This window comes from Ranitomeya variabilis, chromosome 2 (genome assembly GCF_051348905.1).
Source record: "Ranitomeya variabilis isolate aRanVar5 chromosome 2, aRanVar5.hap1, whole genome shotgun sequence".
Taxonomy (NCBI): Eukaryota; Metazoa; Chordata; class Amphibia; order Anura; family Dendrobatidae; genus Ranitomeya; species Ranitomeya variabilis.
In genome coordinates, this window is record NC_135233.1 from 505565276 (window position 1) to 505577964 (window position 12689).

The 12689-nt window shown below is 44.5% G+C and overlaps 1 protein-coding gene across 1 annotated transcript in view; it reads left to right on the forward strand.

Moving 5' to 3' along the window:
* The window catches only part of BBOX1 (gamma-butyrobetaine hydroxylase 1), a 332054-nt gene that overhangs the window by 85485 nt on the left and 233880 nt on the right, over window positions 1-12689 (forward strand). The gene's annotated exons all lie outside the window — the stretch shown is intronic.

The window sequence follows — 12689 nt, forward strand, 5'->3', positions numbered from 1 at the left end:
CGCCATGTCGCGTTTGGAGAGCCCCTGATGTGCCTAAACAGTGGAAACCCCCCACAAGTGACCCCATTTTGGAAACTAGACCCCTTAAGGAACTTAACTAGATGTGTGGTGAGCACTTTAAACCCCCAGGTGCTTCTCAGAAGTTTATAACGTAGAGCCGTGAAAATAAAAAAAATCACATTTTTCCTACAGAAATGATCTTTTTGCCCCCAAATTTTTATTTTGACAAGGGTAACAGGAGAAATTAGACCACAAAAGTTGTTGTTCAATTTCTCCTGAGTACATTGATACCCCATATGTGGGGGTAAACCATTGTTTGGGCACACTGCAGAGCTTGGAAGAGAAGGAATGCCGTTTTACTTTTTCGATGTAGAATTGGCTGGAATTGAGATCGGACGCCATGTCGCGTTTGGAGAGCCCCTGATGTGCCTAAACAGTAGAAACCCCCCACAAGTGACCCCATTTTGGAAACTAGACCACTTAAGGAACTTATCTAGATGTGTAGTGAGCACTTTAAACCCCCAAGTGCTTCACAGAAATTTATAAAGTATAGCTGTGAAAATAAAAAATCCTTTTTTTTCCCTCAAAAATGATATTTTAGCCTGCAATTTTTTATTATCTCAAGGGTAACAGGAGAAATTTGACCCCAAAATTTATTGTGCAATTTATGCTGAGTAGGCTGATACCCCATATTTTGGGGTAAACCACTGTTTGGGTGCATGGCAGAGCTCGGAAGGGAAGGAGCGCCGTTTTGGAATGCAGACTTTGATAGAATGGTCTGCGGGCGTTATGTTGCGTTTGGAGAGCCCCTGATGTACCTAAACAGTAGAAACCCCCCACAAGTGACCCCATTTTGGAAACTAGACCCCCCAAGGAACTTATCTAGATGTGTGGTGAGAACTTTGAATGCCCAACTGCTTCACAGAAGTTTATAATGCAGAGTCGTGAAAATAAAAAAATATTTTTTTTCCACAAAAAATATTTTTTTAGCCTCCAAGTTTTTATTTTCACAAGGGTACAAGAGAAATTGGACCCCAATAGTTGTTGTTCAATTTGTCCTGAGTACACTGATATCCCATGTGTGGGGGGGACCACTGTTTGGGTGCACGGCAGAGCTTGGAAGGGAAGGAGCACCGTTTTGGAATGCAGACTTTGATAGAATGGTCTGCAGGCGTTATGTTGCGTTTGCAGAGCCCCCGATGTACCTAAACAGTAGAAACCCCCCACAAGTGACCTCATTTTGGAAACTAGACCCCCCAAGGAACTTATCAAGATGTGTGGTGAGAACTTTGAATGCCCAAGTGCTTCACAGAAGTTTATAATGCAGAGTCGTGAAAATAAAAATAAAAATTTTTTTCTACAAAAAAGATTTTTAAGCCCCCAAATTTTTATTTTGACAAGGGTAACAAAAGAAATTGGACCCCAAAACTTGTTGTCCAGATTGTCCTGAGTACACTGATACCCCATGTGTGTGGGGGACCACTGTTTGAGCGCATGGCAGAGCTCGGAAGGGAAGGAACGCCATTTTGAAATGCAGACTTTGATAGAATGGTCTGCGGGCATTATTTTGCGTTTGCAGAGACCCTGATGTACCTAAACAGTAGAAACCCCCCCAAGTGACCCCATTTTGGAAACTAGAGCCCCCAAGGAACTTATCTAGATGTGTGGTAAGAACTTTGAATGCCCAAGTGCTTCACAGACGTTTATAATGCAGAGTCGTGAAAATAACAAATATTTTTTTTCCACAAAAAAGATTTTTTAGCCCCCAAGTTTTTATTTTCACAAGGGTAACAGGAGAAATTGGACCCTAAAAGTTGTTGTCCAATTTATCCCGAGTACGCTGATGCCCCATATGTGAGGGTAAACCACTGTTTGGGTGCACGGCAGAGCTCGGAAGGGAGGGAGCACCATTTGACTTTTTGAGCGCAAAATTGGCTGTGGCGTTTAGAGACCCCCTGATGTACCTAAACAGTGGAAACCCCCCAAATCTAACTCCAACCCTAACCCCAACACACCCCTAAGGCTTCTTTCACACTTCAGCTGTTTGGCGTCAGTCAGCTCCGACATAGTGACGGATCGACGGATCCGTCACAATTGTTGAGAAAACGGTTCTAACGGATCCGTTTTTCTGACGGATCCGTTACTTGGGGGTTGTCTGGGAAAAGTATCTACTTTTTGGAGCATGCGCAATTGAAAAAGCTGATTGAGGCGACGGATCCGCCGAAATGACGGTAACGACGGATCCGTCATCCATAGTCGGCCATTCTATGGAATGACGAACGCGACGGATCTGTCGCGAACCGCCATTTCGGCGCAGACAAAAAATGTTACAATGGCCGTCAATGTCTAGATGACGTCCGCCAAATCTCGATGGATCCTTCGCATGGCGGATGGAACGGACGACCATCCGCCACAATGCATCGCTAATGCATGTCTATGGGAAAATAGCGGATCCGCCCAAAAAAAATGGCGGATCCGCTATTTGACAAAAATGGCGGTTTCAGACTGACGCCAAAAGTCTGAAGTGTGAAAGAGGCCTAACCCTAATGCCAACCCGATCCATAATCCTAATCACAACCCTAAGGATAATCGCAACCCTAACCCCAAAACAACCATAACCCTAATCAGAACCCTACATCCAACACACCCCTAACCCTAATCCCAACCCTAACCTTAACCCTAATCCCAAACTTAACCCTAATCCCAAACGTTACCCTAATGCCAACCCTAATCCAAACCCTAATCCCAACTCTAACCCTAACTTTAGCCGCAACCCTAATCCTAACTTTAGCCCCAACCCTAACCCTAACTTTAGCCCCAACTCTAACTCTAGCCCTAACTTTAGCCTCAACCCTAACCCTAGCCCTAACCCTAAATTTAGCCCTAACCCTAGCCCTAGCCCTAACCCTAGCCCTAACCCTAACCCTAATTTTAGCCCCAACTCCTCTCTCCTGCCGGCCGGAAGATGGCAGCAGAGAGCGGGCACACTGCGCATGCGCCCGCCATTTTCTTTCCATAGGAAGAAGCCGGCTGGCAGGAGAGGACGCAGGAGGACCCAGGGACACCGGTAAGTATGCTAGGGTCCCCGAATCCCCCTATTTCTCTGTCCTCTGATGTGCGATCACATCAGAGGACAGAGAATTACACATTGCTTTTTTTTTTTTTTTTTTTTCGGTCGCCGGTAAACAGTTAATTACCGGCGATCGCAAAACAGGGGTCGGTAAAAACCGGCCCCGATCATGTTCTTTGGGGTCTCGGCTACCCCCAGCAGCCGAGACGCCAAAGATCTCCCGGGTGCCGGCGGGCGAACTGCGCATGCGCCCACCATTTTTTTGTCGGAAGAAGATGGCGGCGCCCATCGGGAGCCATGAGGAGCACCGGGGGAGACAGGTGAGTATCGGGGGCCATCGGGGGCGATCGGGGACCCCATTTCTCTGCCCTCTGATGTGCGATCACATCGGAGGACAGAGAAATTAAATGGGAAATCGCGTTTTTGTTTTTTTTTGCGACCGCCGGTAAACGGCTAATTACCGGCGATCGCAACTCGGGGGTCGGTAAAAAAACCCCGAATCATGTTCTCTGGGGTCTCGGCTACCCCCGGTAACCGAGACCCCAGAGAAAATCCGACTCTGGGGGGCGCTATTCACTTTTTCCACAGCGCTGTTAATTATCGGCGCTGTGGTTTAAGTACCCTTAGCGGCCGCCGTTAAAAGGCGTATCGTTGGTCGTTAAGGGGTTAACTCTCCTCCAGACTGATGACAATTGTGCTCCTAACTGGTCTTCCTCTGGAACGCCGGAAGAGCCCCTCTGACTCAAAGTACAAAATTGAGGATGTAGCCCGTAAACACAAAAAAACGGAGACTCCCCACACGACTCCTGGCGGTGATTATTGATGGCAAACTCAGCCAAAGGACGGAACGTCGACCACTCCTCCTGGTTATCAGAGACAAAGCAGCGTAAGTACTGTTCCAAATTTTGGTTCATATGCTCGGTCTGACCATTTGACTGAGGATGAAACGCAGAAGAATGAGACAACTTGATCCCCAGCCGTGAGCAAAATGCTTTCCAAAATTTTGCCACAAACTGAGTACCCCTATCAGACACGATGTCAGACGGAACCCCATGAAGTCTGACCACCTCCTGCACAAATACCTAAGCCAGAGTCTTAGCGTTAGGCAACGAAGGCAAAGACACAAAGTGCGACATTTTAGAAATCCGATCAACAATCACCAAGATGACCGTGTTCCCAGCTGAGGAGGGAAAATCAGTGATGAAATCCATGGAGATTTCCGTCCATGGCTTACTAGGTACCTCAAGAGGAAGTAGTGCGCCAACAGGACGGGAGCGGGGCGTCTTAGCCCTAGCGCACGTGGTGCAAGCTGACACGTATGAGACCACATCCTGTCGGATCTTGGGCCACCAAAACCGAAGTGACACCAACTCCAAGGTACCTCTAACCCCTGGGTGGCCAGCCAGGGCAGCACCATGATGCTCCGCCAAAACCTTTAAGCGGAGATGAAGCGGTACAAAAGATTTGTTGATGGGAAGCTCAGATGGTACCTCCTCCTGAGCCTCGGCAATCTCAGCCTCAGCCTCGGTAGTGAGAGCCGAAACCACAACACCCTTTTGGAGGATAGGTACTGGATCCTCCCGAGGTTCTCCCCCCGGAAAACACCTGGACAGAGCATCCGCCTTAGTGTTTTTAGACCCCGGTCTATAAGTGACAAAGTTGAACCGCGTGAAAAACAATGCCCAGCGAGCCTGCCTGGGAGACAGACGCTTGGCAGACTCCAAATAAAGCAAATTCTTATGGTCGTTAATAACAGTAACCTGATGAACCGACCCCTCCAAGAAGTGTCGCCATTCCTCAAAGGCCAACTTGATTGCCAACAACTCCCTGTTGCCGATATCGTAGTTACGTTCGGCGGGCGACAGTTTCTTGGAAAAATAGGCGCATGGACGCAAATCACTCAAAGATGAGCCTTGTGATAGTACCGCCCCCACACCAACCTCAGACGCATCGACTTCCACAACAAAAGGTTTTGATACATCTGGCTGCACAAGAATGGGGGCTGAAACAAAACTATTCTTAAGAAATTCAAATGCGCGCACAGCAGCCGCAGGCCAAACGGAGAAATTGGTACCCTTTTTAGTCATGTCAGTGAGCGGTTTAGCAATGATGGAAAAATCTTTGATAAACTTCCTATAGTAGTTAGAAAACCCAAGGAACCGCTGAAGTGCTTTCAGGTTATCAGGCCGTTCCCAATGCAACACCGCTTGCACCTTAGTGGCGTCCATTTTAAAACCAGAAGCAGACACAATATAACCCAAGAAAGGCAACTCTTGAACAGAAAATACACATTTCTCAAGTTTTGCATGCAGCTTATTCTCTCTGAGAAGCTGTAACACCTGCCTGACATGATCTAAATGAGTATCTCGGTCGCAAGAATATATGAGCATGTCATCTAGGTACACGATAACGAATTTCCCCAAAACATGTGAGAACACATCATTAATGAAATGTTGGAACACTGCAGGTGCGTTAGTCAACCCAAATGGCATCACCAAATTTTCAAAATGACCCTCAGGGGTTATTAAAAGCCGTCTTCCACTCATCACCTTGATGGACTCTTATGAGGTTGTACGCCCCCCTGAGGTCAAGCTTGGTAAACCACTTAGCACCTGCCACATGATTGAACAAATCTGGTATCAGTGGCATAGGGTATGGATCACGAACCGTAATCTGGTTTAACTCCCTGAAATCCAGACATGGGCGTAGTCCGCCATCTTTCTTCTTTACGAAGAAGAACCCTGCTGCCACAGGCGAGGATGAAGGCCTGATGTGCCCTTTGCTCAAACTTTCAGCAATGTAATCCTTTAGCGCTTGTCTCTCCGGACCGGAGATGTTAAACATCCTTGCTTTAGGCAATTTGGCCCCTGGTTTAAACCTGATAGTACAGTCATAGGGGCGATGTGGTGGTAACTCTGAACAACCCTTCTCAGAGAACACATCCATAAAATCCAGAAGTGACTCCGGAACGCTTGAAGTCACAGCAGACACACATGTGGCCAGGCAATTCTCCTGGCAGAACTCGCTCCACTGAATTATGTCCTGAGTTTTCCAGTCAATAACCGGGTTGTGCATAGACAACCATGGAAAACCCAAAACCACCTGTGCAGGAAGATTCCTGAGCACCTTACATGTAACCTGCTCGAAATGTAGAACCCCAATGTGGAGTTTCACCTCAGCCACAAACTCAGTAATCTCCCCCTGTGGGAGAGGAGCAGCATTGATGGTGACCACGCGGATAGGATGAGGCAGTTTTTCGATCCTAAAACCGGCTGTGAGCGCAAACTCCTCATCAATGAGATTTGTGGCAGAACCACTATCCACAAAAACAGTGATTGGCAGCTCTCTGCCAGCGACAATAACTTTGGCAGGGAGCATGCATTGAGAAACCACCATGGAGGATATGCATAAGCACAGATTGGCCTCCTCCACACCCTCTAAACTTAGAAGTTTTCCGCCGTTGCATTTTTCTTAAACAGCAGAGGACAAATGTTAACAAAATGACCAGTTTTACCACAGTAAAAACAGGCTCCCTGCTTCTTGAGCACAGGGGCTCGATGCTTAACATGTGACACCCCAGCGATTTGCATAGGATCCGTGGGCTCACCTGCAGCAACCTCACGTGAACCTAAACCCTCTCCCATAGGCGACGTCTCATGCTCCCCCTGACGCAAACGGCGATCAATGCGGACAACAAGACTCATAGCGGAATCTAGAGAAGCAGGAGTCTCGTACATCAGGAGGGCTTTTTTAACCCTTCCAGAAACCCCATGAATAAACTGACTCCGCAGCGCGTGATCATTCCACTGTGTGTCGACCGCCCAGCGGTGAAATTCCGAACAGTAATCATCTGCAACACGCTCCCCCTGGCGAATAGCGCGTATCTTAGATTCTGCTAGAGCCATTCTGTCAGGATCATCGTAAATGTGTCCAAGAGCAGAAAAAAAACCTCTTCACTGAGTTAAATGCAGCAGAATCAGAAGGCAAAGAAAACACCCATGCTTGAGGATCCCCGTTTAGTAATGACAACCCCAGACCCACACGCTGAGCCTCATTACCTGAGGAGATCGGGCGCATACGAAAATATAGTTTGCAAGCTTCACGAAAAGTAACAAATTTACTGCGTTCCCCAGCAAATCTTTCAGGTAAAGGAAACTTAGGCTCAGCAACTCTACCTGTCGCTCCAGCTTGCACATTAGATACTGCTAGTCCCTGTTGCTGCACTACCCCCCTCAACTCAGTGACCTGTAGGGACAGTGCCTCCAACTGGCGGGTTATGGAAGTCATGGGATCCATGGAATTCAAATAATGTTGGCCGATTATAATGTCACGGGAAGCCTAGGTAGGCAAGAGCTAATAACCCAGGCCCCTGCGATTTCCCTCAACTCTGGGAAACCCTGACTGACCCTCTCCCAGAGTTTACACTGATGGTGTGCATGTCTGGGCCTCCATCCTCACCCTGTCTCCTGTTTCAACCCTAGGCTGAAACCTCAACCCACCACCCAGTGAAGAGACCACACACCAATACCCACAGTTAGCACAGACAAGGATAACGGAAAATATGCACCACGCCGCAGTCACACAGGAATACACTATAAGTGCACAGGGCAAAACAAATACAAATAAAGGAAGGAGAAAATATGACAAAGGGAAATACACCACCAGATACGATATTCCTTCTCCTAGACCACCACTCCAGACCGAGATAACCAAGCGCAAGACAGAAGCTATAATCGGCGACGCCCAATGTTCAGAAGAACTATTTAAAGGCAGTGGGCGTGACCCAGCTTCCAATCCGAGCACCAGCTAAATTAACCCCGGACCAGCTAGATAAAATCTAGCCGACGCCACTGAACGCATAGTGGACAAAAGCGGAATTACCGCTGTCTGTCGAACGCCCTAGTATGAACAGCGTCCGACATGACAGTAAGAATAGAAACATAAGTGTCATGATGCAATTGTCATAAAATCTCATTAAGAAAATGCATTGCATGAATATTATATTATCCCTTCTGTGGCAGTGTCTTCCAAGAATAAAATTAGCTGGAGTGGCACCTAGGATGATGAGCTGATTACTGAGCCAATTGTATTTTCAAGTTAGAGACTAGCCCCTTTAATCCTAAACCAAATTTCACCACTTTCAGCAAATGCAATCAGAAAGATGGGGAAGGAAGTGGTTTGATGATGGGAACTCATCTCCAAAGTCTTTGGTTGCATGTTTCATAGTGATGACACTGGCTACTGCTCTTCCTCTAGCAGTCACTGTCCGATGGCCACATGGTTGGAAGAAACAAATGTGAGGGAAAAACCTAGAAAGCTTTTGAAAGCTCCAGACAGGAGCTGGGAACATTTTTGCCAATATCTACAAAAAAAGAAAAATACAAATAAAAATTTTTTACCATAAATTTTAATTACGATCCAAAGAATTCTCTAGTCCATCTTTGGATGGATCATATTTTCTTTCACCTCATTAAGACACCGGTTTTTATCACATAAAAGAAAAACAGACCAAGTTTCATCAATGATTTTCATCAAAGTTTCATCAGTATTTTCCCTTTTCCTATTTCTATGTCAATGAAAAATAGACAGTGCACGGATGGCATCCAAGTGTTGTCAGAGTTTCCAAGGACTCGTAGACTTTCATTGTAGTTTGGTTCGACATTTGGATCAGCATCTGACATATTTCCACGATTTTGCATAATCCAAGGAAAAAATGTGACATGTGAACATCCCCATAGACTTTTATAGATATGAGTGCTATCTGTGAAAATAGCGGATAGCAGTTGTACAAAAAAAAAAATGAAATGCAAATGAGCCCTTACCCATACACTTAGTGTTGCATTTGAAATACAACAGTAAATGTCTTCTTGATAGTAATTTTACATATTTTTAAAATTTTTGTTGTAAATAAAATGTGTATAAGTTTTTTGCATTGATTCAGAACTGCTTTAGATGAAGAGGGGGATAAAGATACACGTTTGAGTTGGCTCATTAATCTTTTTTAAAGTCCATATTAAAAAGCAATAAATTATGAGTTTAAGGAGCAGAACATTAAAGTGATTGCTGAGATTTATGAAGAGGTGGACATTTTTCCAATTTTTTTTGTGTGAAGACAAAGTCTGGTGAAAGGTTCAAGAGAGCTGCCTAGACCAACATGATACTACACAGGCAAGAGAACACGAAAAACAGGCACCTGTTGTGAATTAGGAGGGCAGAAGATCATGCAATGATGATGTATCCTGCCTAAGATTTACAGCCACTTTATTGCTAACAAGGCTTAAAAAATGTTATTTTTTTTTGCATATTAAAGGTATTACGCTGTATTTTTATTACGTCAAAGCAAATACATACAAAACATCTTTTTTGGCAGTCTACAAGATTTTCTGCAAGGACCCAAAATCCATTTGTAAAAAAAATGTGAGAGAGAAAACTAGGATCCATCACCTCTTAGTTCTCTCTATTTTGTCTGACTGACAGTGATATTTTTTAGTTCAATAATGAGACTGTAGTATATACAGTACAGACCAAAAGTTTGGACACACCTTCTCATTTAAAGATTTTTCTGTATTTTCATGACTATGAAAATTGTACATTCACACTGAAGGCATCAAAACTATGAATTAACACATGTGGAATTGTATACTTAACAAACAAAGTGTGAAACAACTGAAATTATGTCTTATATTCTAGGTTCTTCAAAGTAGCCACCTTTTGCTTTGATGACTGCTTTGCACACTCTTGGCATTCTTTTGATGAGCTTCAAGAGGTAGTCACCGGGAATGGTTTTCACTTCACAGGTGTGCCCTGTCAGGTTTAATAAGTGGGATTTCTTGCCTTATAAATGGGGTTGGGACCATCAGTTGTGTTGTGCAGAAGTCTGGTGGATACACATCTGATAGTCCTACTGAATAGACTGTTAGAATTTGTATTATGGCAAGAGAAAAGCAGCTAAGTAAAGAAAAATGAGTGGCCATCATTACTTTAAGAAATGAAGGTCAGTCCGAAAAATTGGGAAAACTTTGAAAGTGTCCCCAAGTGCAGTGGCAAAAACCATCATGCGTTACAAAGAAACTGGCTCACATGAGGACCGCCCCAGGAAAGGAAGACCAAGAGTCACCTCTGCTTCTGAGGATAAGTTTATCTGAGTCACCAGCCTCAGAAATCGCAGGTTAACAGCAGCTCAGATTAGAGACCAGGTCAATGCCACACAGAGTTCTAGCAGCAGACACATTTCTACAACAACTGTTAAGAGGAGACTTTGTGCAGCAGGCCTTCATGGTAAAATAACTGCTAGGAAACCACTGCTAAGGACAGGCAACAAGCAGAAGAGACTTGTTTGGGCTAAAGAACACAAGGAATGGACATTAGACCAGTGGAAAACTGTGCTTTGGTCTCATGAGTCCAAATTTGAGATCTTTGGTTCCAACCACCATGTCTTTGTGCGACGCAGAAAAGGTGAACGGATGGACATGCCTGGTTCCCACCGTGAAGCATGGAGGAGGAGGTGTGATGGTGTGGGGGTGCTTTTCTGGTGACACTGTTGGGGATTTATTCAAAATCGAAGGCATACTGAACCAGCATGGCTACCACAGCATCTTGCAGCGGCATGCTATTCCATCCAGTTTGCGTTTAGTTGGACCAATTTATTTTTCAACAGGACAATGACCCCAAACACACCTCCAGGCTGTGTAAGGGCTATTTGACCAAGAAGGAGAGTGATGGGGTGCTACGCCAGATGACCTGGCCTACACAGTCACCAGACCTGATCCAATCGAGATGGTTTGGGGTGAGCTGGACCGCAGAGTGAAGGCAAAAGGGCCAATGAGTGCTAAGCATCTCTGGGAACTCCTTAAAGATTGTTGGAAGACCATTCCCGGTGACAACCTCTTGAAGCTTATCAAGAGAATGCCAAGAATGTGCAAAGCAGTCATCAAAGCAAAAGGTGGCTACTTTGAAGAACCTAGAATGTAAGACATAATTTCAGTTGTTTCACACTTTTTTGTTAAGTATATAATTCCACATGTGTTAATTCATAGTTTTGATGCCTTCAGTGTGAATGTACAATTTTTATAGTCATGAAAATACAGAAAAATCTTTAAATGAGAAGGTGTGTCCAAACTTTTGGTCTGTACTGTAGGTGGGGTGGATTAGGGTGGGGTCTGCTATTGTAAGTGTCCTCCCAGCAGAACAAACCAATCTAATCCTACTAAACATTTCCAATACTCCACACATAAAGTACCAGTGGAAGCAAAAAGAATGTCCAATGGGACCAGTATCATTGTTATAATTTAGATTTTCACTGTTACAATTTAGAATATTGTAAAAAAAAAATGGGTTAATGAAGAGGAGGATATCATAGGGACAAAGAAGCATTTTGTATTTTTTTTTTAGCTCTGAAAGTATTTTCTGGGATTTTCTAAAATTGCCAAAAATGGGTAATGTTATACAATAAAAACAATTACTTGCTGTGATGAAAGAATGACTTAAATTTTTTTTTAGCATTTCAACAGCGGGCATATTTCCAATGATTCCAACTTTCCTATGTTATAGAGCTTCTTCTCCAAATATAAAGGCCTCCATACACATTAATGTTAGCTGAACCTGTTGATATGGACAGGTTCTGTCAAAAGTTTAATATGTATCCCAATACATATACATAGCCCGGGATAACTGATTGTTGGGGGAGATGTCGATCAACCATATCCAATTTTTGGACTGCAGATGGCTTTGTTCTCCCAGGCATAAGCTTCCACAAGACATGTCTGGCGATTGCTCTCTCAATAAGAATTCAAGAGCATGTGACCGAAAGTGCACTCCGGCGTATGTGAGAGCCGGAGGAACGATCTGCCAAACTATCATTCAGGCGACCGCCATGTACTGTGTATGTGGGCTTAAGACAATCAAGGTTGAAATACCCTTATATAAATCCCTATTTTAGTCTCTATTGTCTTTTATGTGTGTGGTAAGTAGTAATAGCCATATTGAAATATTACGATTGCAAAATTAGTGGGAACCTGACAGCGGATACATGCTGCCTGATCTCATGTATCAAGCCCTGGCTGTATGATCTTAGTTAAATGTGTCTGACTCTGAAATTCTGCAACATTTCAGAAAAAAACATACTTTAAAAGCCACCAGAAACCAAGCTTCACCGGAGACTAGTTGGACAGGCAGCTTCTCCCTGTCCACTGCCCTAGTATGACAGGTCTCTCCCTGTGAGTGGTATATAGGGTGGGACCTGTCAGTCACTCACAGCGAGCAGGAAGAAGCCACCAGGGACCAGCCTGTCTGACTAGTCTCCAGCACTGCTCAGTCCCGGGAGACCTTTAAATTATGTTTTTCTCTGAAACTTCTCAGATTTCAGAGTCAAACACACACGGCTGAGATCATACAGCCAGTGATACATGCTGCTCATTCATCAGATTCACTTTAATACCTTAAATTCATAAATAGTGTTTCTTAGTGTGTTTATAGAGATGAAAACAGAGGTATCACTCATGCGCTGCTGATGGCGAATTTTCGGTGAAATAATTTTTTTTATTTAAACAAGTTTAAAAGTCAACGCTTTTCGAGGTCACTCAGGACCTCTTCATCAGAACAAAACCTAATGACCTCGAAA